The sequence below is a fragment of the Ananas comosus genome, unplaced genomic scaffold, assembly GCF_001540865.1.
Source record: "Ananas comosus cultivar F153 unplaced genomic scaffold, ASM154086v1, whole genome shotgun sequence".
In the NCBI taxonomy this organism is placed as follows: Eukaryota; Viridiplantae; Streptophyta; class Magnoliopsida; order Poales; family Bromeliaceae; genus Ananas; species Ananas comosus.
This window is the reverse complement of record NW_017893432.1, coordinates 29,611-56,365: the sequence shown is the minus strand read 5'-3', so window position 1 is coordinate 56,365 and position 26,755 is coordinate 29,611. Positions and strand designations below refer to the sequence as shown.

At 38.6% G+C, this 26,755-nt stretch overlaps 2 long non-coding RNA genes across 2 annotated transcripts; one reads left to right on the top strand and one right to left on the bottom strand.

Moving 5' to 3' along the window:
* Window positions 1–15,822: 15,822 nt before the first annotated feature.
* LOC109706044 lies at window positions 15,823–16,371 on the bottom strand. The gene is made up of 3 exons (XR_002215024.1): window positions 16,156–16,371; window positions 15,983–16,079; window positions 15,823–15,905 (listed from the first exon to the last, which is right to left on the bottom strand). It is a non-coding gene; the product is annotated as an uncharacterized LOC109706044 (long non-coding RNA).
* Window positions 16,372–22,725: 6,354 nt separating this feature from the next.
* Window positions 22,726–25,351, top strand: LOC109706047. Its single transcript, XR_002215026.1, has 2 exons — window positions 22,726–23,099; window positions 25,065–25,351. It is a non-coding gene; the product is annotated as an uncharacterized LOC109706047 (long non-coding RNA).
* Window positions 25,352–26,755: the final 1,404 nt, after the last annotated feature.

Sequence of the window (26,755 nt, the reverse complement as noted above, 5' to 3'; positions counted from 1 at the left end):
GATTTTATCTGTAGATTGTGTGATTTGAGATTATAAAGTAAGTAAAATAGGGAAGGCAGTCAAAAGCCAATTGTCTTGAATTGCCTTTTGACTGTCTTCCCCATTGTATTTACTTTTTAATCTCAAATCCCATAATCTACAGATAAAATTCTCTAGCTGTCCATTTCACTTTGAAGAGGTTTTCAAGTCCTCCATTGTTATGTTAAATGGGTATTGAATATATGTCTCAATCCGAAGATATAAAAGCTTTCATATCTCCAGAGGCATAAATATTTAATAAAATCTACTACCCTGTAAGTTAAGCATCTAGCCAAGGTAATCTGCACTAGATGCAATAACCTTAATAGATCTTTGGTTTAAAGTATTAAAAAACTGAAATAAAAGGATGCTTTGCTCATCAGAGTTTTACTTGCCGACTTTTATTTTTAGAGTATTTTTTATCACTATTTTTTGAGTTTAAAGTTTAGTCTTTATAGGTAGAACGATAACTACAATTTATACTCAAAAATAATTTTAAAGTATATTAAACCTAACAAAATTAGTAACTTGAATTTTTGCACGGTGTAGCTGGCAATTTTATCAATAAAAAACTCTAGAAAATTAGTGAACTATTTATTACAGCTTTTTAATATTTTAAATTAAAGATTTATTAAGGTTATCGCATCTAATACGGATTACCTCGACTAGCAACTTAATTTATAAGATGGTAATTTTTGTTGAATGTTCATGTTTTCGAAGATATGAAATCTTTAGTACTCTCTGTATGATTTGAATATATAAGTTGTTGATCGGGTTTGGGTGTTCGAAAATTCAAGATCACAAAATGCCTAAAACTATTTATAAAATTTAATTTAAATCTAAAATTTAATAAAATTTAATTTTAAATTATTTTTATAATTAAATATGTTTATAATTTTGTTTTAAACGGTTTGTCGAAAAGTTTTAGTGAAGTCTTTTTAATAAAAATAGATTTGAGGGAGTTTGCGAGATGTCAAAAATTGGTTTTCATGAAGAGGTTTGGTTTTAGTGAAAAAGCCTTTAGTAAAAAAGTCTTCGATCCGGTTTGTCCGGGATTCAGTATTGAAATTTGGTAAATTTACAACTGAAACTTATCACGCTTTATCAAACCGGACTTAAGACTTTTTCACTAAAGACGCTTTAAATAAAATTAAAACTCTTAATTAAAACCAAATTGCAACATCTCACAACCTGACTTAAGTCTACCTTTCGTTAAAAAAATTTTATTGAAAAATTTCAAAGAACCGTTTTAAAAACACTACAGCCGTATATTATTGAAAAAATGATTTACAATAAAGAGTTTGGGGGGTTAAGTGAAACTTGTCAAAAGTTTAAGAGATAGCAGTGCAATTTACCCGTAACTCTTGACTATAAATTATTTTATTATAATATGTTACTTATGGATTGACTACTAATCCTCAAGTTAGTGATCATGCTTGATGTTGAATTTATATATTATATTTTATCCTAAAATAAATCATACCATAAAGCGATATTAACTACCTATGATGCACCGATCGTTCCTAGAGCAAGTGGCAAAGGACTTGGTGGTTGGTATCCGAGATCCAAGTTCGAATCCTAGTTGATTCACATTTCCAGCTAAATTTATTTTCTTAATGAAATAAAACGAAGCGGGTAGCGTGCTACCTATTTCTCAAAAAAAAAAAAAAAACCTATGATGCTCGAACACTCTACTGTCCTGGTGACTGGTGTACTTGCTAATATGGTTGATTTACAATAGGTGTCCAGATGTCCGTGGACCGGGTCGGGTCTGGATAATTAATATACTGTACCCATACCCTAAAAAGAAATGGTTATAAAAAAAAATATATACCCTACCCATTTAACTTCGGGTCGGGTCCGGATCTGGGTACTAAAGTTACTAATATACCCATCGGGTCTATTTGAGCGGGTTTGGGTAGTGACTACCCGTATACTACCCGTTCAAGACCGGATATGGATCGGGTTTAGATCGGGTATGGATATCCATATTAATATATTTTTTTTATAAACTTTATTAAATAGTCAATAGACAAACTATAAAGCCCACCATAAAAAAACTCGCATTCTAATAAATTGTACCGTCCAATAAAATTCATTCAAAAGAAATATTGTCGCTGATGATGATGATGACACTGATGATGATGATGACAATGAAATATTGTTGGTGGAAATGAAATGAAAAAAAAGGAGTAGAAAACAAAGAGTAAAAAAATTAGAAAAAAGTAATGAGTAAAAGAGACGGCTAGGGTTTCATTAGGATGAAAATACGTAGTGACTCATCATCTATAAATCATATTAAAATTGATCCTTCAACTTCAAAAGTTTATTTTTTTTTATTTACTATCGGATATTTCATCGGGTCCGGGTCCGGGTCCGGATTTGAAAACTATTCCGGACCCTACCCGTTTAAAAGTTAGGTTCGGGTCGGGTCCAAATCGGGCATGGGTATAAAATATCCGGACCCATACCCGAAACTTTAATGGGTAATTTTTTGTATCCGTATACTATTCATTTTTTATCGGGTCCGGTTCGGATCCAGTTCGGGTCCGGATTGGGTTTGGATTGGGTATGGGATATCGGATATTTTGAACACCTTTAGGTGTCCTCACTCGGATATAGAGATTTTAATTTTCAGTTAATTTTCTATAGTATTCATTTGTCCCTTTTATCTTTAGAAGTATTGTTCTAGAAAATGCACTTATTTTTTATGAAACTATGCAATGTAATTTTATTGTAGCTTAAAATAAAATTTTTGTACTTCATTTCAGCCAATTAAAAATTTTTAATATAAAATATAGAATAATATTTTATAATACTTTAGAACAATGTTTCTAAAGATAAAAGGGACAAATGAGTACTACAGAAAATTAACTGAAAATTAAAATTTCTATATCCTAGTGAGGATATCTATTGTAAATTAACCATATTAGCGAGTACACCAGGACAGTAGAGTGTTCGAGTATCGTAGATAGTTAGTATCGCTCTTTTCTTATCTTTAGGCTACTCTAATTTATTTATTTCACTTTTATTTTATTATAATAAAATGTAGGATAAATTATGACATGATTTATTTTAGGATAAAAAATATATATAAATTCAAAATCAAACATGATCACTAACTTAAGGGTTAGTAGTCAATCCATAAGTAATATATTATAATAAAATAATTTATAGTCAAGAGTGCTACAGGGTAAATTGCACTACTATCTCATAAACTTTTGGTGAGTTTCACTTAACCCCCCAAACTCCTAAAATAGACATCTAACACTCTAAATTCTAATATTTCATTCGTTTTATCCCTTCCGCCAGTTTCCGGTTAACGGAGCTTGACGAAAAATTGACGGAACGGATAACATGAATGAAATATTAGAGTTTAGGGTGCTAGATGTCTATTTTAGGAGTTTGAGGGGTAAAGTGAAACTTCGTCAAAAGTTTAGAGAGTAATAATACAATTTACCCTATAAGTTATCAACTTCTGGCCTCTTTAATTTTTATTTTATGCCACATTACTCTTATAGTGGTAGGGGTTCCTTGTTTGCAAGCCATGCTAGGCCATATCCAGCTGGCCCACACACTACAACAAAAATGGTCTATAGCGACACTTTTAAATGTCGGTATAGGTCAAAAAAAGTGCTGCTGACTAAATTACCGACACTTTTAAAAAGTGTTGCTATATGTGGGGTCGCTAGATATATAGTGACAGTTAAAGAGTGTCGTTATAACCTAAAAAAGTGCTGTTAATTTAGCAACACTTATTTTAGCATCTAGCAACCGCCGGAACTGTATCTCGTTGGTTGTGGTGGCGGAGAAGGACGAGAGGGAAGGACCCTTCGTCTAGAATTTCAGTGGATTGAGGGAGGGGAGAAAGAGAGATGGTAATCGATTTTTTTTTTTTTTCCCTATTTGGAATCGGGCCAAATGAGCTGGGTTGGGTGGGTTGAATATAGTAACATTTTATTTTTTGTTGGATTCGGCTTTATATTTAGACATTAGTAGATATTTTTTTAAATTTTGACATAAATGGGACACTTAGATAAAAGTGTCCCAAATATGTGTCCCTATAACCTAATTCTGTTGTAGTGACATCCCAGCCCGGCACGGCCTGCACCATGGTGCAAGTTATGGTGGGCCTGACCCTTTTGGCCCATGACCCGACACGGCCCGGCCCGCATTCTAATATAGGCTGTGTCTATGCCGTCCGATCTGTTTGTTTATATTTTTTTTCTTTTTTCTAATAAAATACTTTTTAGTTTTTTCATTTATTCTTAAAGAATTAATTTGAACTAAGTAGGAAAGTATACATCCATTTTGATTCAACTATCCAAGCTTTCAAAATTTTGACTTTAGTAACCAACTTTTCAATTGATTTAATTTAAGTCATTTCATGGTTTTTTCGATATAAAATTTAAGCTAATTACTTGTTTCTATAAATTTATAGTTGCATAAATTGCATAAAATATACTAATTGAATCTATAAAGATAAACAATACATTCAAAATTTGAAATTAAAGAGTCATTAATTAACTCAAATCAAATAATTTAAAAAGATTAGGTAGCTAAAACAAAATTTTAAAAGATTAGATAGTCAGATCGAAATTGGCGATAGTTAAGGTGAGTTCTATACAATTTTGCCATCAAACCATTCAAAGTTTTTTTTTTTTTTTTAAAAGTCATCTAAAACTTATTTATTTAATAAAAAAACTATACATATTTTGTACAATCAATTATTTTTTTTGAAAAATAGAATTAAAATATAAAAATAAAAAAATAGTAAAATGGGTCAGCTTATGGCCCAAAGAAAGGTGGCAAAATCCAGGCTAGACCGGGCCACGTCGTAGCCTGTTTCGGCCCAAAAAATCTTTGCCGATACGGTATGGCCCAAATTACATATCCCTACGAAGAGACAATGCCTTGTGAATAGAAAAATATACAAAAATAGGACAAACATTTAAAAATGGCCTTGCCACAGTGTAGTGCATTGTTCTAGAACTATCTCTGCATTGATATCATGTGGCATTTGTATTATGTGTCTTTCCTTCTTTGTTTAAGAATTTCTATCAAACTCTTATTAGAATTTTGGTTTCGATATATCAAAATATTTTAATTCACTAACAAGTTTGGATAGTGTTTGAATTACATTTTGCACAAACTTGACATGCAATTTGGAATCCATTCAAAACTTGATTTAAAAACTAGAGCCCAAAACCCAGATGTCGTATTTAGATGTCAAAATAAGATATATATTTAATGATAATATATATATATATATATATATATATATATATATATATATATATATATATATATATATATATATATATATTTTATATANTAGCTATTACATCACATTTGACATTCGATATTTACATTGATTTGATTTACATTTTCATCTCCCAAAATGAATACATGATCATCTCACATATTTAATGCTAGCTATCCAAAATACATCATGTCTATAAACATGCACACGAGGGTGCTCTAGTACAAATAGGAATGCTCTACTAGCTAGCTAGGGCACTACGCCCTTACCGCGATCCTCCTCCGGAACGCTCGCATTCGGCCCTGCAACAAAGTGGAGTGAGAACTATATAAATATAGTTCCCAGTGGGTTCGGCCGCCGACTCCGCTGATCTTCACACTAGGTCTAAGTTGGCACAGATATATATATATATATATATATATGAAACTGCGTCTATACTATACTATGCCATCAAATGTAAGCAATGCATGGAATATCATCTGGCAACAAGCCTACTATCATGCTAGTATGCTTCAACAATGTAATAAATACAAATACGACATAGTTATGCAATCCAATATCATATACTATGTTTAATCATGGGATGAATGCAAATCCACTTATGCTATTCATGTCATTACCCAATCCACTAGGTTACCCCGCCTAAGATCTCAAATCACATAGGTGAAGAGCTACCCTGCTCTTGTCTCACCCATCACACAACTCAGATGTCCTAAATGAAGAGCTACCCCGCCCTTCGCCCCGACTCAAATCCCATAGGTACTCACACTACAAATCTAGTAAGTGAAGATGTGAAGAGCTACCCCGCTCTTCGCCCCGACTGATATCTCAAATCTCACGGGCGAGGAGCTACCCCGTTCTTATCACGCTCGTCACACATCTCAAAAGCCATAGGTGAAGAGCTACCCTGCTCTAATCTCATAAGTAATGAGCTACCCCGCTCAAATCTCATAGGGGAAGGGCTACCCCGCCCTCCGCCCCAACTCACTTTCTAGTCCAATGGGTGAGGAGCTACCCCGCTCGTATCCCACCCGGTGAGCTACCCCGCTCGTGAGCTATCCAGCTCGTGTGACAACTCCGAAGTGCACTGCTTGTGTGGAGCGACCGCCACAAGCCCAAAACAGACTATGTGAGTATGATCCAATCTTCGTCACAGAGGATACCCTGTCACTAGGGTCATCATGTCACAAGTGTTCTTTTACACTAAGTTCTAATGTCACTCATCAAGTTGTTTACTTCGGTCACATGCCACTCATCATGATGCAAGATCTCGACTATTCTAGTCATATATCGTCATATTCATCCATGCAAGATCAAGTTATTATTTAACTTATCTCTATAGGGTTCTATGTCACAATAGCTCATTCTCATGCACCCTATGTTCACGTGTCAAGCCTACTATGCCACACTATAAGGAGCATGCAAGAATAGTAAATGCAACATCTAAACACCGTAATATGCATGATATACACATATGGAATATGATCAACATATAAGTACTTAGACATAGGGAGGAGCTTAGTTGCTTCGGGATGGACACCCCCCACCTTTGATGACGTAGAGGTTCTAGGAATGCTACTCGGCACTTGCTACGATGTCGTCTCAGCCCTTTTGGTCAAAACGAAGCTCGCTTGGCCTTATTTCGCCGATATCTTTTCACCCGCTCGACGAATGCTCAATCCGTCGCTTTCCACGCGTTTAGACACCTAGCAATTAGGTTAATACATGATCAATTTAGATCAAAATCCCTCATTTCCAAAAACCCTAATTTGGAGCCCTAGGTCCCAACCCATGTAAGAATCCATGTCTAAATCCCTAGATTCAAGCATAACTCACCTATTTGGCAAGCTAGGGTTCCAACAAAACCATTTTTAGGGAACAAAAACCCTTCTATAGAGATCTACCATTAGAGAGCTCATGAGCTTACCTCCTAAGCAAGATCGATGACCAAGGTCTTCTCTTGCTTGCTCTCCTTCTTCTCCACCTTCTTCTCCTTCCTTTTCTTCTTCTCCTTCCTTTTCTTCTTCATTTCAAGAGAGAGAGAGAGAGAGAGAGAGAGTTTAGAGAGAGAGAGAGGGTGTGAAAATGAGAGAGGGACAGTGGTTTCTTTTCTATACCCCCAACTCAAGTCACAAGTGTAGTCTAGCCCGTCCACTTTGCTTCTCTCACACTGCCCAAACTGGGCATTTTTCGTGCTCGGGGACCGGTCTCTCCAGCCAGGGACCAGTCCCCGAGAGCATTGCCATTCAGGCAGCAGCCTGCAGCTGCCTCTCACGCACACGGGGACCGGTCTCTTCCCCAGAGGGATCAGTCCTCGAGAGCAGATCTCTCGCAGGACACCCTGATCCAATTTCCCCCACGTACGGGGACCGGTTCTCGCCTGAGGGATCGGACCCTGAGAGCAAACTTTGTGCGCAGAGATTTTCTGCCGCATACCATGCTTACGAGAACCGGTCCCTTCCACCAGGGACCGGTCCCCGAGAGCAAAATCTGTAAAGTTGCAGATTTCTATTCCTTTGCTCTCCGAGGCCCTCGCCAATGCACTTTTTGGGTTTCTGACTTCTTTGGCTTCTCTGAAGCATATCCAATCGACAATTAGTCGATTCTGAGCGAAGTCCAACTCTCGGATTTCGAGAATTCACTTCCTTACAGTCTTACTCTTACCTTGTTAATGGATGAGGAAGTGACATGACATATAAAGAATAAGAATTGGCTGTAAAGGAACTCCTTAATAAATTCAATGGATGAGAGACTGCAGTAGCTTATGTCAGGCAACAATAATAGGATTGAAGAAAGGTTGTAGCAACTCACTTTGGAATGCAACAAAAAATGGGGAATTCTGGCATAGTAGTTGGAGGAAATATTTCATGAGAGGGGATAGAGGTATGAAGCTTTGCAAATTGAGGCAGCAAGAAAGTATGAAATCATGCAGCACAAGAATATTCGAAGGCATCAACAACTGTTTGGCCAATCACCCAACCTGTTAGATATGACTCGAAATCTATTATCGACTCTGGTTCGGGTTTACGACTCGCCGACAACTTCGCGGTGCGACCAAATTGGAAAATTAAATTGTGAAGGGAAAATGAATGTCTGTGGTGGGTAGTGGAGGGCTCGGGCCGTAGGCCCGAGCCTGTAACCCACCACTGACATTCGCCAGGGGGTGCGGGGGCGGAGCCCCCCCCGGTACGGATCGGATCCGAAACCCGTTATGAATTTTTTCTCTTTGTTTTTGCCCTAGAGGCGTGTGATCGTGGTTGGTTGAAATCTGAAGAACATTGTATTCCCTTTTGTTTTGATAGTGAAGTTCTTTCCTCCCTCTCCCGTGGTTTTTTCCCTGCAAAGGGTTTTCCATGTAAATCTGTATGTTCTTTCATTTCTGCTTGTGGTTTGATAATTTTGTGTTCGTCATTTCGTTTCCTGTGCGTTTGTCGTAACAAACTGGTATCAGAGCCCTTGGTTTATCGATTAGGGTTCTCTTCATCAATGGCGTCCATGAAATACGACCTCCCTTTACTCGACCACGACACACGATTTACGTTATGGCAAGTGAAGATGCGCGCAATCCTAGCTCAGATGGACCTAGAAGATGCGCTGCTCGGGATGGAGAAGATGTCTTCGTCCCTTAGTATGGCAGAGAAGGAGAAGATGAACCGAAAGGCCCTTACGCAGATCCAACTTCACCTTTCAAATGAGATCTTACAACATGTCATCAAGGAGAAGAACGCTGCGAGCTTATGGCTGAAATTGGAGTCGTTATGCATGACGAAAAGTCTCACCAATAAACTCCATCTGAAGTAGAAGTTATATTCTCACCATCTGACAGAAGGTAAGAGTATTAAGACCCATCTTGATGAGTTTAAAGAAATTATTACTGATCTGGAGATGATGGAAGTTAAATATGATGATGAAGATTTAGCGCTACTGCTTTTATGTTCTCTACCGTCTTCGTATAGAAATTTTAGAGATACTATGCTTTANCCTGTAGCCCACCACTAACATTCGCCAGGGGGTGCGGGGGCGGAGCCCCCTGCGGTACGGATCGGATCCGAAACCCGTTATGAATTTTTTCTCTTCGTTTTTGCCCTAGAGGCGTGTGATCGTGGTTGGTTGAAATATGAAGAACATTGTATTCCCTTTAGTTTTGATAGTGAAGTTCTCTCCTCCCTCTCCCGCGGTTTTTTCCCTGCAAAGGGTTTTCTACGTAAATCTGTGTGTTCTTTCATTTCTGCTTGTGGTTTGATAATTTTGTGTTCGTCATTTCGTTTCCGTTTGTGTGTTTGTTGTAACACAACCAAAAGCCTATAAGCAGCCTACTATTCGTGACGGTAAATAGGCAGTATCTAGCAAGCTGAAACCAATCTTGTCCTTACAATCAAGCAAGGCCCTCGGCTTTGAAAGGCGAGGACTAGCTCATGAAAGAATCAAAGGAGAAATTGATGCAAGAGAATACGATGCTAGTCATTAGATTTAGTTGGGAACTTTTGATTGGCTTCCCAGTGTCATAGAATCTCATCTAAATATCTTTACTGTTATCTACTACCACAGTAGAAAGAACTTTCTAATTCCTGCAAATGGCTTATCTTGTCCCGTGTTTCGTCTTCCAATCCTTATGTGGTTACATTCCATCTCCATTATCCTTTAGTGGATCAAACAGTCTTTAATTCTAATCTTCTTGTTCACAACTCTATTGAACTCAAGAAAATATGTTGGCAGAGGAGCTCCCCCCAACAAATGTCCAACCATAAATTTATCATCTTTTCATCCCCTAATTAACCGGTATACTATCCTACGTACTTGAAGAGTTCTCTATGCTCCACAATGTTTCTATACCATTGGAAGTATGATCTAAATGTACTTCCTCTGTAGTGCCTTCAGCCTAGCATAATAAAAAGCTCTAATGACTTTATTCAACTGTAGGCCCTGATTAGTAAAGAAGCATCACGACTATTTTGTTAATAAGATCATCGTTGTCATATTTCAATTTCTAGGTAGTCCTATATCTTATTTTTGCAAACATTTTTCTATCCCACCAGGCATCTCCCTCTACTCACAGAGGAACTTCCCTTCCAAATGAAAGATTTCTTCAGACATGATGCAAAACACAATTCGGTGCCCTGAAGACTAAGAAGAAATGAAGTGAGAGGCTAGCTAAAAATGAGTTGGCCAACACTAGTCTACCTCCTTGCGAAAACAACTTAGCCTGCCACCCTCCTATTTTTTATCTATCATATAGATAATCATCGTCCAGTTTTTTTCTTCAATGATCTCTTAGAGAGTGGTAAACCTAGATAGCTTGTTGGGAACTTTTGTCACACCCCAGGGTTTTTTTTGAAAATCCTTCTTAGGAAAACTAGTGGAAAACGTGTATATATTTTTTTAAACACTTTTGAGAACACTTGGCGGACGCACACAGACCCGCCACATAGACAAAGAATCCCCTGTACAAACAGACAGAGTCTTCCTTGTGCATGCATAACATAGCACTGGATACAGAGTCAACCACACATACAACCACACAACACAGACAATCAAATGATCACATAATAACAATAATCCATATACATCCACTAATATTTAAACATTAGTAGGTAATAAACTAAACTAATCCAATAGAAAAATAATATATATCAACAACGGATAGATCTGGAATATAACTATCTAGTACCGTCCTCACACACAGTCCTCACCCTCATCGCTGATGTCACCTGAAAAATAGTGAGGGGTGAGAACATGTAAACACGTCTCCCCTCCTAGTAGGTATTGCAAGCCGACGAAGGTGAGCTGTACTCACCAGCAGATGGAAGAGATAATAAATAGCAGAAAATAGTTGAATTAGGTACAATAGCAATGGAATAACAAGTGGTAATAAACACAACAATAATCACTACTGTAAGATAGAGTAGTAATCGACAAGTAGGCATAATCAATAGTAGCACCGAAATGGTAGCAATAATGACTAGAAAGGAACTACAACTACCAATCAAGATATAACTATTAGCTACTATAAAGAACAATAGAGTGTACACCAATGCATCAAGTGGATTATTAATGCCAACAACAAGGTCAACTGCCATATTGGTCTACAGACCTCAGGCTAAACCATATCCTTCTCGCCCACCTGGCATATAACCCTAACAGGCACCTCATAGGGCTCACAGGTCGGATGTACGACCACTTTTTTGGAAAAGAATACTCTCTTGCAGTGGATTAAACGACTGGTATACGTGAAGATGCTCACGAGCTGTGACAATCGATGTGATATGCTCAATGGCCAACAATGGCAACTAGCGAAAAAAGTAATCCACAAAGAGTTACCGACCAATCAGGGCCATCTCTATCTAAGAGTGTCATCAACCATCGGGTCAACTAATGTCAAGTCATGCGATATACCACTAGAAGTGTTACCAACCACAAGGTCAACAAATATCATAACATGCAATATATATCTAGGGGTGTCACCGACAATGAGTGTCAACTAATGTCATATCATACAATACACATCTAGGAGTGTCACCAACAACGAGTTTCAAGTATTGTCATATAATACAATACACATTTAAGAGTGTCACCGACAACGAGTGTCAACTAATATCATATCATGCAATACGCATCTAGGAGTGTCACCGACAAAGAGTGTCAACTAATGTTATATCATGAAATAGATAACTAAGGATGTCACCGACTATAAGGTCACTAATAACAAGGTCATTTACTATAATCATACAATAGATAACTCAATCACTAAGGAGTACCGTTCTACCACTAAATCACGATAATATGAGATAAGAGTAGGTGTAGAGCAACTAGCTATGAAGCCAAGTGATGTATGAAAGCTCACCTAGTATCAAATAAATGAAAGGAGATAACATGAATAGAAATCACCGAGTAGGCACCATTTTACCGACTTCGGATCAAAGTGCCCACCTCTACCGTATAGTAAAGTCGAGTCGTCGACACCTTGTTGATGCCTCCCACCACAATTTGGACCTATGCAAAGTCCCATCCAAAACTGTAATTAGCTCAAACCCGCTAATTACAAAAGCTTATGATTCTATATGAATCCAAACAAGCGAACAACCGAATTTTCGGATCCCGTTCAACAGTTACTGTAAAATCACACAATTGTCTCACCAACTCATCGGCATGCCACCCCAACCCACGGGATGTCCTGAAACAAGCCAAAAACATAACCCACCTCGTCTGTTGTCCCAAAACGCCAATCTTTTGCCTTTGGGATAGTCGTACAAAAAGTGCTCCAAAACAGAAAATCGAGATCTCGAAAATCACCAGTTTGGCACCTGGGATGCCCATTTCGGCACTGGAACCACCCACAGCCTGCTGTGACCAGATGTGTTAAACCTCACACTAAAACCAGCCAATAAGGCTCCTACTTAGCTACGAACAGCACCAACCTGCACGATAAGAAAACGCGCTCGAAACCACTCGATTTCTGTATTTTGGGGTCCAAATTAGTCCTCAAGTATTCCGAACACTCTAAAATTTATTTTACCATCCTCGCTGTCCGAAAACACTCATTTTTGGATGTTGGGACAACCGCACGCTGAGTAGTGCGATCCGAATGTGAAATCGCCAAAGCCCGCCTTACCGGGTTTCCAAAAATACCGATTTTGGTGACGGAACCGACCTAGGGTCTATCGTTGGTTTGTGTTTAGCACCAATGACTTCCCAACGAGCCAACGACGCTTCCCAACCACTGTAACCAGTAGCAAAAACCTATTTCGCGAAAACGGAGTCAAAAATCACTTATATTGCACACCTAAACCATCATTTACAAGCTGATCACCATTAAATCCCAATTGAGGGATTCTTGGACCTCAAACATCAAGTTCGAATCATACATGCAAGAATCCATGCTGTCTGGGATAGTAATGACGCAGATAGGGTCATTACGGCAAATCATCGAACATCTGGTGCGTGATAAATTAATTAACTAGTAATTACGTTGTTAAGGGATTATCGTCTATTTTGTGACTTTGAAAACCAACAAAGGTATGGGTCACAAAGTCTCGATGTGCCGGACGCCATGCTCACTGTCCGGAACAAATCCAACCTTAACAGAGGTGAGCACTGTCACGCCCTGGACATCAGCGGAAGCTCACAATGACGTGCACAGACCCGCCGTGTACATAAAACAATCATAGTGTACACCAGGCGTCTACAAAGAGAATGAACAATCTAGCAACAAGATCATAACTTAACTAAGTAATCAGAGCACAACTAAAAGTTTAAAACTTATACAACCTAGAACCTTATCATAATGTAAAGAAAACCAAATACATTCGACATACTCTTAATATACAATACTGAACTACATCACAATAAATTGGTAGAGGTTCATCTATTTATCATCGAGAAAGCTCTAGCTAGCCGTTGACCCCTCGCCAGGAACCCTAGCCTTTCCCGCGGTGGAAGGCTCTGTAAAAACAACAACAAAGAGGGCGTGAGAACTATTAAACAATAGTTCCCAGTGGGTAAGCCGCCAAGAGTGGCGAAGTACACCACTAGGCCAACTGTGGCATGAGTAAATAGTGATAAATAAGTAAATAACTGTAACAGGTATGAAAATAAATCAATCATGCTATTTGCTCGGAAATAAATATATATATCAACAAGTTGCAGGTACTTCCTACATTAGCAATAAGGAGACATACTGTCATTATGAGTAACATAGTCAAAATGTCAACTTGCTAGTTTGTTCATCAATACATATCCAACCGACACAACGTCCACAATGTGAATGATAAAATTGTCATTGTTCACTATTCTAGTCAATGTCCACTCGTTGTTTAACTACTCAAAGTTTAAATCTTGTAAGACCCACCTGAAGGCTGTCTAATATGAAGACCCACCCGAAGGCTGTTTAGTATGAAGACCCACCCGAAGGCTGTCTAATATGAAGACCCACCCGAAGGCTGTCTGGTATGAAGACCCACCCGAAGGTTGTCTACTATGAAGACCCACCTGAAGGCTGTCTAATATGAAGACCCACCCGAAGGCTGTCTAGTATGTGCCGCGACTAATGGCCCGGTGGAAGTTAACACTACCCACGGTAATCCATTTTGGTGCTTACTTCGTACATAAGCGAGCAATCTGTATCATCAGTATCACGAATTCATCATATCTCAGACATGGAACTTCAATTCGACACCATGCCGACACTGTAGTGCCAGATTGTAAACCACTATCGACCATTTGTTGACATATTCTACCAATAACTAGTGTAATTTACACAAGAATATTCTATACATCATAATGGCTATACCCATATGTACTCATATGAATCATTTCACTGTTCCCTTTACATAAGGAAAATGGTTTATTAAGGTTATACTTAATGCTCCTTCTAGGTTCATACGACTTATGGCCCATGTTTCAAAGTTCCACATAATCCTCCGTTATTTGGAGTAAACAAGTAATTGTAAGTACTTCTACTTGATTGTACAAGTATATATCATGACTATTCTCGTCATTCCACTAGCTTATGTTTAACCATGTACATTCATGTTATATTCAAAGGTCAAGTTCTGACTACATAACTGGATCATGTTCACAACACAAAATTCATGCTAGTGTTATCAATTGAAAACGATGACTTACCGGATAACACAAATATGCGGGACATTATTCAATATACTCTGGCTTGATTCTACATGAATGTATAAATAACTTCATTATGTAAAATAGATTAAAAGTTCAAGCACGATGTTTAGAACATAGCTTAGCAGGACTTCCTCCCATGTACATAATTCCCTTGGCCCTTGTTGTCCAATAAAGTTAAATGATCTATAAGAAATAGGCAATTTCATAATTCCTTTTCTCTTGCATAAAGATGCTAATATAGCCATTACGGTATGTACATGGATGCATGTCTCAATTTCGTCAACTACACTCATGTTCTCACAAGCATGCAATACATTCACTTATAATCTCAAAGGAGACATAGAGGGAATTCACTCATTTCGGGAAGGTCCAACCCACCTGCTCGATGACAGTTTTTGTTGTTCTCACACTTGTAGGCAATCCAAAGTATCCAAATTCCCTAATTAATGAATCAAATTCAGCAATAAGCTGGATTCAAATACTTATAGCAACACTTCACCTAATTACAAAGTTTGGACTAGCTTCTTACCTAGGTTTAGTCTAAACTAAACCTCTGCTTTAACCCAAGTTGGGTCCTTCTCAATTCAGCCCAAATTCAGCTTCAAGAGTCTCCATAATCATCTCCAAATGAGCATCAAACCTGCTGCACTACAGCTGTGAATCACTTCAACAAACTGCATTGAAACCAGTAGTGCACATCAAATTTTAGCGAACTTCTTACCTTGTGCCAGGCTGCAGCTTTAACCCTGCTTCGGTTTAGGTGAAGACACTATATTAACCTTTCCAAGCTCCTAGAATTCAGTCGAGACTATCCAATATCCTGTCGCAAGCCTGCTGCGAACTCGACTATTAAAAACTGCATTAGTGTACTTGGGTAATCACAAATTCGAGGCTCGAATCTCATCTATATAGATCTCTTGTAACTCTGCTTCTTGCTGGTCAAAATCTCCTCAACCTGATTCACAATATCAAGTAGTTCAACACAACAGGGGCCTCCAAGCTGTAGCAACGAGCACCCAAAATACTTCATTACCAAGCTTGTTGTAACCTCAAATAAGTAACCAATTTACTACTTACCTCTTTCCAAACTCTAGTCTTACTCTCTTTCTAGATTCAGGTTACAAAACCCACATCAAATCCAGCTTCTAGAGCCTCTAGAGCTCTCCTTAACTAGCTAGGCATAAGAAACTCAAAATCAAATTCCAACTCTGCTATCAAAGCATCAAACTAACAAATAGTTGGTTAGTCACCTTAGTAGGTCTCCACTTAGCTACTTACTGTGATGGAGCAGTGAAAACCTTCCCAAAGTACCTTCTTCACCCTTTTACAACAATCCCCTGGCCTCCCAAAACAATTGGCATCGAAGAAGGAGAAGAAAATAGATCAAAACCCTTGATTCTAGTGTAGAGAGAGAAAAACTCTAGAGAGAGGAAGTGAGGAAGATGCAAAACCCTTCTCTGAGCTCCAGGGACCCTCCAGCAGCTTCAGGAGTCGAGCTGGGTCATTTAGAGATAAGGCTGAGTGTCAAAAGACTAAAACAGGCCTGCTGCCACGCAGCTGCTGTTGCTGCTGCTTGCTGTACCGGTACAGCATCATGCATGTACCGGTACACCAATACAAAATGGCCAATTTCGCAGGAGCAATGCACATTCTCGCTTCCCACATCCCGATCACTCTCAAACTTATTCATAAACATCTTTAAACCCTTTAGAACATGTAGGAAGGTTCCGAATGCCATTTCCCTTACTCGAACTTCGTAATTTACACAAGCTCAGTATACTACAAGCACGGTGATGAACGATTGCCCCATAATGCCATGCTCACTTGTTGAAGGGTCGCCGCCAGCCCGATCTGTCGGAATAGTAGAGGCGGCCACAAGGGACACCCAGCCTAAAACCAAACTAGATGCAACATTCAACACCTTCCTCCCCAAGCCCCTGCGTAGCCCATGGGGCAGCGTCAGCCATGAGTGGTCAGTCCCAACAGGGAGGGGTTTGAGCTACGGCGGCTGGCGATAAGCTGGTGGCGGTGTGCGTCGGCCATACCGAATTTAGAGGAACCTCTCCAACCAAGTGCCTTAGTCTTAGATTGCTGGAGCTCCGAGCTTGAGGGTGGTTTTCGACGGCAGCGACAGCAGTACGTGGCGGGGATGGCTGCCGGAGTGGCTAGCCAGCGACGGTAGTAGCGAGGCGGCAGCCACAAGCCAACTTGGGGAGCAAACCCAAGTGAGAGGGAAAGGGAGATGGAGAGAGAGAAAGGGAAAGAGAAGGATCTCGTCGCCCCTTCATTGGCCGGAGAGAGGATCGACGGCGATAAAGGAGGCAACACGACGGCTGTACAGATAGGAGTAAGAGGGTGGTCGATTGGGGTTTCAATAACTCTCTATACATATAGAAAACAGATGACATATATGTGCACATGTATATATTATATATATGTATATACCATCCTAAACCTATGTAAAACTGCAAGGAAGTCCAACAATCTTTTATAAAAATTGCACCAAGCCCTCTCAAGTACCCGTGTTCACGTAATAGACCTACTCCTTCGTGCGTTTTGTTACACGAATATGCGCATTTCATACCGAAATACCACTCGCTAATAAAACTCTCTCCTGGCTTCCACATAGTGCCAATTTGCACAGGTAAACCTAAATTCCGTGAAATTTGAGACATAAGATCATCTCTGAGTCTACTTTCATATAGATCCCTCCACTTACCAAAATTGTAAAAATTTTCATATAAAATGATGGCCTCTTTGCAAAGTATTCCTTTTCCACTTTGCAAAGATTACAATTAGGCCCTCCAACCTTAGAGTTTCTTATCGAAAACTCACCAGTGCGTGTGTTGTGCCTAATGGCACCTTCTCATAGGTTTTCACGCAAAACGGAGCACCGAAAAGTTCTAAAAAGTAAATACATCAAGTAAAAGAAGGCCAATCTATGAGAAAAGTAGATTTTCTCAAAATCCTGTGTCGAAATAAAATTGGACAGTGCCATCATCTCTGGCATAGTCGAACCATCGAAAATGATCTATTGGATTGTCCGAAACGATGTCCAACTCACGTCCGAAGCCATCCTCAAGCCGAAGAATAATTGAAATGAAACATATGTTACTATTCACTTAAGTGAATAGTTGTCACGCCCCGAGACCGCCGATTTGGTCGGTTCGGGTACGTCTATAGATGTCGAACGGACAGAACCTCTTCTGCTCGCCCAAGGCTCTAAAACAAAGCATGTATAAAGCATTTGCCCAGGAATAATTGCAATATACATGGCTTGCTCGAGGGCAATCAACAACTAAGCAAGTGAAAGTAAGCTAGCTATTACATCCATACATTGTATCTTGATCACTTCGAATCAAATACAAGGCTTACAATTTTTATTTACATTCATTCTCCCAATACATACAGGATCATCTCTCAAATTAAACCATTACATATGTCATTCATCAACTACAATAGATGAAGTACACAAGGTGCCTCTATACTCACTGGCATTCCGCTATCTAATGCAAGGTATCCATGCCGCGATCCTCGACCGCGCCGCTCGCGCTAGGATCTGAAAAATGGTGGAATGAGAACTACAAGAAAGTTTTCAGTGGGTTCGGCCGCCGACCTCGCCGACTTTCCCACTAGGTCTAACCAGGCATAAGTAGAAAAAAAAACAGATAGGTAGATAGTCATTTCTAAACAAATGCAGCTACTATGCCTGTACAAGATACAATCAATATATGATGCTCATGATGCATGCCAGTTTCCATTTTCAATACCCAATCCTCTTGGCTAACCCGTAGGTTTCGCCCCAAAACTCACCAACCAAATCCCTACTATCGGGGAGATACCCGCTAAAACCCGACGGGACCGTTTTCTGGGGAGATACCCGCTACAACCTAGTGATGACTACTCCGGAGCTTATCGCTCGAGAGGGAGCTACCGCCCTCGAGCCAAGACTTACATGTGAGTATGATCCAATCCACAACTATGAGAATGCTATGTTCACAAATGCCACAACACACAAAGTGTCTCATTCTCTAGCATTCATTATGCTCACTAATGCCACAAAATGCTATTTCACTCACTTGTCACGATGTCACCATGATCTTTACCACAACTAAGTTCATGTCTCATCATTTCTCAATTCATACATCTATAGGGTTCACAACTATTCAATGTCTCATTACCAACTCATATGCATCTTTATACTAAAAGTATGCAATAAATATTCTCATGCTCTCATTTAACCCTACAATGCATGAATCCTACTGTAATATACCGAAACTTCGTAGATATATCGGACTTTAGTCAAATTGACTAAAGGGTATTAGAGAAATAGTTGGACAAAGTCCATTTGACGTTCCAACAATATTGGAAGGATTAAAGTTGAGTTTTAAGAGAGTTAGAAAGGTTTTAGTATTGCTAGGCGCGAACTGGAGTCGAAACAATGCAAATTGCAGTCTGGAGCATTGTTAACCAGTAATGCATTGGAGTGGTACCGGTACCAGGCAGGCAACGGAGAACAGCAACTCTTGGGTTGGAGAGTTTAAGACTGTTAAACCGGTGACACCCCTGGTGCGTACCAATACCAGGTCGGCTACCCGAGAGGGCAGCTCTCAGGTTTGGCTGCTGCGTAATAGTTAAACCGGTGACAGCAACCTGCGTACCGGTATGCAGTGCTGCGAAAACAGCAGGATCGTCTGCTACAAATATGAAAAGAAGGAGGGTCTATTTGCTATTGTAGCAACCTATAAAGTACCCCACCATCTCTTTTCTCTTGTTCCTAGGTGAGAACACCTTTCCCTCTCTCATTTCTCTCTTTCTCTCTCTAGAGAACTCTCCCAAGGTGGATTTGGAGGAGTTGGAGAAGGATTTGGAGGAGATTTTGGAGTTTTTGGAGGATCTAGAGCTCTCTTACAAGGTGGACCTTAGTGAGCTTGTAGACTAAGGTGAGGTTTCTTGTAAGAACTAGGCTAGGGTTTGGTTTTATACCTTAGAACACTTGGTTTTGATCTTCTTACATGATTAGAAACCTTGTAGAGGCCATGAAGTCCATGAAAATTCATGTTTCTCCATGAGCTCTCATGGTGGATTCCTAGGGTTTGTTTCAGATGTCCTAAGAATGGTTTAAAAGGTTCTAGATGATGATCAAACTTGCTTTTGTTTGTTTTAGAGATCAAAATGGTGTATTGGGCAAATGACATTATTAGGGCACCAAAATTGGGGCTTTTGCCCTAAGTTGGTTTAAAGGTAAATTGACCTTGTAGAAACCAAATTGGGCGTGTTTCTAACTTGTTGGAAGACTCAGTTTGCCGATCCGACGAGTCTACGTAAAGATATGAGGAAAAAGCCTAATTTGGCTTCGTTTTGCCGCAGGCGAAGAAATAGGCGGCTAAAAATCACGAAACTCGAACCGGAGCACCCTAGTAACCATACAAGGTGGGTTGTGCTTCACCGAAGTGATTAGATCACTTCCAAGCTAAAGTAAAGTATGAATGTTGTTGATACATGTATAGTTGCAGGTGGTACTTGATAATATGAAATGCCTAAATCATATTATGCTTGATGTTGTTACCTACCATGAGATGCTATATGAATGCATGAAGTAGAGAGCTAAATGCTGAATGAATACATCAGACATATGTTAAAAAAAATGCATGAGCTAAATGCTAAGTAACATGGATGACATAGATATTATACAAATGCATGATTGAGATGCTAATTGTGAATGCATAAGTTGAATGCTAGATGAATGTATAAGATACATACTAATTGTGAATGCATAGGATAAAGATGTTAAGTATGAATGCTTGAGCATGAGATGCTAAGGAATATATACATGAAGGTTGAACTAAGATCGATGAACTCTATGTAGAGTAAAGAACTCGACAAGTGTAGCATGTAAGCTAAGAATTCTAACTATAAATAATTAGGATGAAGAGTGGCAATGAAACCTAGTGTCATTGAATATAGGTGATTCATGAGTGGCATGTCAAGTATGATTCCTAGGTGTGGACAACTAGGAAAACAAGAACATGAGTTGCATTGAACCTAGTGCTAATGAACCTAGGTTATGAACATAGTGACATTGGACCTAATGTGTTAAACTTAGGTTGAATAAAGGCTTGGACCTAGATAGGTCGATACTATAGGATGAGACCAACCCTTGAGCTATGTAAAGTGGATTCTGGAATCCCAGGACTTCTGAGCTCGATAGTTCTTGGCCGCGGGTGTATGTGGCATGTTCCTCTCCCACTGGAAGAACTTCGAGGATTGTGAGGGCTAGGGTGTATGTGGCATGTTTCTCTCCCTATTGGGGATCTCGGCTGCGGGTGTATGCGGCATGTTCCTCTCCCACCGAAAAATCCCTGACCACGGGTGTACGTAGTTCTTGGCGACTCGTTGGGCGATGGGGTTTGCGGAACGAAGGTTGGGGTGCATGTGATAGTTCCTTCACCTCGAGTCTGACTGAGCGCGGATTATCCGCGGATGATTGACTCAAGACCGAGTCGAGTGGCATGGTTGGCTAAGGTAAAGTAGCCTTAGGAAAGAATGGCAAATGAGTATAATATGGCTAAGGTGTGAGTACCCTTATTAAAGAATAAAGAATAAAGAACGGTTAATGCTAAAGTATAGTAATAATAAAGAATGGCTAAGAATCAAGAACGACTGGTAATAAGAAATGGCTAGCGTTAGAGAACGGCTAGTGATAAAGAATGGCTAGTAATCAAGAACGAATAATATTGAAGAATGACAAACGGTAAAGAATAGAATCAAGTGAACTACTTGATTGATTCACATATTGCATATTGTGAGGTATGAACATAATAATTGTTAGTTGCATAAATTATATATATCTGTGGATATTTGTTGGACTAACATGTTTGCAGTGCCTCCTTTAGACCTGGTGGGTCGAGCTCTTCCCTTGGGTGGCCGTACCCATTGGGAACTATGGACAATAGTTCTCACCGCCGTGTTATTTTTGGGGGTACAGGTTCACGCGTGAGTGGCGCAGCGGCGCGAGGAAATGGCGTAGCTCGGTAGTTAGCGCCCTACCACCGAGACTAGAGATAGCAGTACCCTAAGTCGGCTACTTAGGGATGTAAAAAAAATGAAAAGAACAATGTTGTAATAATCATGTTAAATCGGATTGTATTTGGAAGCTAAAAAGAGTTAAATAATGCAAAATGTGTATGTAAAATGTAATGTGAGACGAATTTTTGTAATAGCATAGATGTATTTATGTTTTCGATATCTTCCTTATGCAATCTTTGTTGTATGTTGCTCCTGGTTGGAACCTCACGCATTGTATGAATTGTGACGCCTTGGACGTATAGAGGAGACTCTGTCCGTGGTACAGAAAAAACCCTGTACGTTTGGCGGTCTGTTGGCGTGACCGAATCCGACCAAATAGGCGGGCTCGGGGCATGACACCTATTACACATACATGCTCAATGGGTGACATTAGACATAAAGAGAAATCCAACTGTTTCGGATAGCACCACCCACCTCGTAGAGATGCTAAGGTACTAGAATCCGAGTTCCACAATTTATAGTCGCCGCTTTCCCCCGACTCACGGTAAACGAAGCCGAGATGGGGCTTTTCCTCGATTTCTTGACGTAGACTCGCCGGAACCACTACAACAAAACTGGGATTTAGGGACACATTTATGGGACACTTTTGTGCAAGTGTCCCATTTATGTCCAAAACCTTCTAACAAAAATCCACCTAAGGTCCGGCCCAAATATAAAACCCAATCTTACTCCTACTCAACCCACCCACCCATCCCATTGCAAAAAGCCTAATTAAAAGTCCAACCCAGTTACCCAAAAAAAAAAGAAAAAAGAAAAAAGAAAAAAAAACCACTCCCCTGCCTCAACAGATCATTATCTCCCCCAAACCCCCAAACCCTTCTCAACCCTCAAACCTCACCATGGCGAACTCTTACCATGGCAAGCTCTCTCCCGTGATCTCCCATGGCGAGCTCTCACTATGTCCTCTCTGTGGCATTCTCTCTCATCTCAGTGTCGATCTCCTCTCCGCGAAACATTTTCGCCTAGGTTGATCTTTGCAGAGAGGAGAAGGTGAACTCCATTTTGAAATTGATCCAAAGCTTGATTTCCTTTTTCCTGCTAGATCTCGCCCTACACATTCGCCTCTATTGGGATCGCCATTTCCATCTGCGTCTAAGCAAGAATAGTAAGATTACAATTTGGCTTTGAAATTGCAATTTATCTTTTAGCTTTTTGTTTTTAAATTTTTTGGGATTGAATTAATTTAATTTATTTAAGAAATTAGGCCCTATGTAGTTTATTCCTTTGCTCTTGCATATAGTTTACTGTTGCTTTNGATTTACTGTTGTCACAAATCAGTTATATATGCATGATTAGCCAACTGAATAGCTTTGCCCTCTGGTTTCTGATTGATGCGTTTAAGAAGCTCGCTTTTTCTCTTTTTTTTTTCTCCAAGAAAACAAATAGATACAAAAGAAAAGGCTATTAAATTATGCTATATGTCAACAGATAAACACAATGATGGGTGCAAAATTGATCATCAGCTTACTATAATATCAAGCTCTCATGTCTATTTACACAGCAGTCTCTTTATCATTAAACCTAGATTTATGGCTTTATCTTCATGCCTTGAAATGTAAATTAAACCACTTCTTATTATTGTACAAATTGATCACTGTTCCTCCAATAACAATGCTTGAGCTTCTATTCTTATAGAATTGGTGGGTCAATGTAGTCTATAGCTACCCCACTTAACATTCCTAACTAGATTTAGGCCCATGGGCCTTGCTTTCCATGATCTTGAACTATAGTTTCTGGGAGCTATATAATCTTTTGATACTATTGTCTTATAATCTATTTTACCACTAATATATGTACTGCTATAGTGCTATTCATTAGAAGTTCTTCGACTCCTTTTGCTATTGCATTTTGCTTGTAAGATACTCAGGATGCAAACACTAGTTGGTTTATGCTAGTTTTGGTATCTAAACTTTTTAGCTTGAATACCAAATATTGAGCAGGGCTTATATGACCATTTAACATGAACATGAAACTTCTATCCTATTTACCATTCAAATTTAAGCATCATCTATGAGCAGGTATTCCATCTCGGCTGTGCACTCTTAAAACAAGTGTGGACTCCTTTTCTTCTTGATCAAAACTGCTCACTTAGTTTATTGCCATGCAGTTCGGTTCGGTTTGGTTTATACAGAAACCAAAATTTTCTGTGAAAATTGTATGATTTATCAATATAATTCCGATAGAGTAGGAGTTATCTGACTATCTACCGCATTCATGTTTCAGATACACTAAATATATATTCATTGTCTAAGCTCCCAGACTAGTTGTAACGATGCGGCCTACTATAACTAATAACTTGTTAGGCTTATACTACCAATTTAAAACTCTAGTGTACTAGTAATTAGCAACTATCTTGCTTTAGAGAACTAGCTCAAGAATGTCATTGACAAGCTGAATTGTTTCCCAAATTGAGAAAAATGTAGAAAATATTAAGATTAAATCAGTTGTGGCTGAATTGTTTGATGGAATGGATGTAAATAAAGATGCTTAAACTTGGTTGATGATAGTTTAATTAGAGACTAAAAAAGTGTCATGGGCAACACTATTTAGTTCTCTATTTTGCGTTGCCATTGTCTTTTCTAAATTCTTATGCTAGACATGGAGATTCCTCTGAGTTGTATATTTTTATGATGGACAATTCATGTAGGCTGGGTTGGGTTTGTTTCTTCTATGTTAATCCGCATAATTGAGAAATTTTTTTAGAGAAGGTATTTTTTGTTTCTCTTTCGTAGTAAATGATCTATGATGTTGGTCTATTTAGCAGAACATTCATGGTCGTTCGGACATCTTAAATGTTTTATGATGCTACTATAGATTGTAGTTCATGTATAATCGTCTGAGACAACTCCAAATTGCATCCTTGCACACATTCTGCCTGGGTCTGACGGTTAAAAATATATTATACCTCATAACTTAGAACTCTTGAAGATATGCTAAAACTTAAACCATACAGTGTTTGGTTTTGTAGCTGTCCTAATTTAATATTTTGTTTATAGCAGATAAAATATATATATATATATATGATGTAATGAACTTTTGTCATTTTCATTGCCTGTTTTGTTTCTTCCAGAAGGCGAGGCTGTTTCGAAGAAAAGAGGAGTTGTTGCTTCTTCTGTTTCAAGCTAAGCATTGTTGATTAGGTTTAAATCAAACACTGATTGTTGTTTGTATGCAATGATTCTATCAAACCCAACTCTAATCGGGTTTAAATCAAACTAAAAGCAGATCCAAAATTCCTGTGATGAAAATATATAAATACGCCAAAGAAGATGGAAGTCCATCTCGAAACCCTCGTTCAGCATTGAGACCACACGCTATATAGCCAACTGAAATGAATATTGGCAATCAATTAATTAATATTGAAACTTATTAAAATGTTCTAATCACTGAACAGCAACTAAACTAATTAAAATGTATGGTAAGAGTCATTCTTGTACTGTATCAGCAGTTCTGGTTTTTGGTTGTTAAATATTTGGTTGGCACAGAAGATATTCTGAAATTGCATAAATTAGGGGGGAATTAGAAAAATTAGATGATTGATTCAACATGTTGATAGGAAAATTCATAAATTAAGGCCTAAAACCACTTCAAGGGAATCTTTGATAAGTTAAATCAAACAAGCATAATTAGATATCCTGACATGTTGCTGAGGAAATATTCCTAATGGCTTGACTGGGATTGCATCTTATCTTTATATAGTTGCTGAGCTAGCATAAAGTGTATTAAGAAACTATATCATGTAAATGAGTGCTTGGATGTGTGTGATCATGATTGGCTGACATATTTGCATATGTCTTAGTTTTCATCTTGGACTGTTTTAAATTGTCTTTTCTTTATAATTGTTCATATTCATCTTGGTCTGAACTAGGATCTTCTAGTAAGTGACCCAAGTAGACAGTTTGTTAAGATGGAGCAAAACGGTCCAAACGGAACCAATCTCAACTAATCAAATTTACTTCTTAACGTATAAAGTAGTCCCTTTTTTGCTTCTCTCATGATGGTTATTTTTTGCTTTTTTAGGTTCCGTTCGGAAAACTCAAGATGTAGAACTTCCTAAAGTGAAAAAAGGACCGACGCACCGTAGTCATATAGATTGCAGAATTGACTAATTCAAGTCTGTCAATTTCCCTTTGCTTTCCTCATCTGACTTCGATATTTTGATAAACTCAAGATGCAGAATAGCGATGCAACAATTTTATTAGTTCTAATGATAGTTCTAATGACAGAACATTTTCTACACTTTACTTTCTTATAAAATCTGATTTGATCAGGTTTGTCAACTTGAATTGTGAAAAATTTAGCAAGCTGATACACGAGACCCTCAGCAAAAAGACAACTTTATTTTGGACTAGGTTTTATTATACAAAATTGAAATTACTACACATGATAGAAGCTATATTGTTGAGTCAAAATTAAAATTACTACACATGATAGAAGCTAAATTGAAATAATAATGAAGAAAAGTGCTTTATCAAAAGATGGCCTTAATGTAAGTCATAAATACTCTGAATAGTTTTATGTTTGATTATGGTATTTATTGCACTCTTATTACTCCTATAAAGTTTACATAGTTCTTATGTGCTGAGCACATGTGGCAGCAGGCAAATAATATTATTGTGGGGTTGAATTTTGTAATTATTTTCTCTTGAAACTACTGTTTCTAGCTCAATAGATCTTTAATGCTCGAGTGATCTTTCTAAATCTCAACTTAACCGTGTACATGGTATCTTGTTCTCTTGTAAGTCGACAGTATATGTTGGT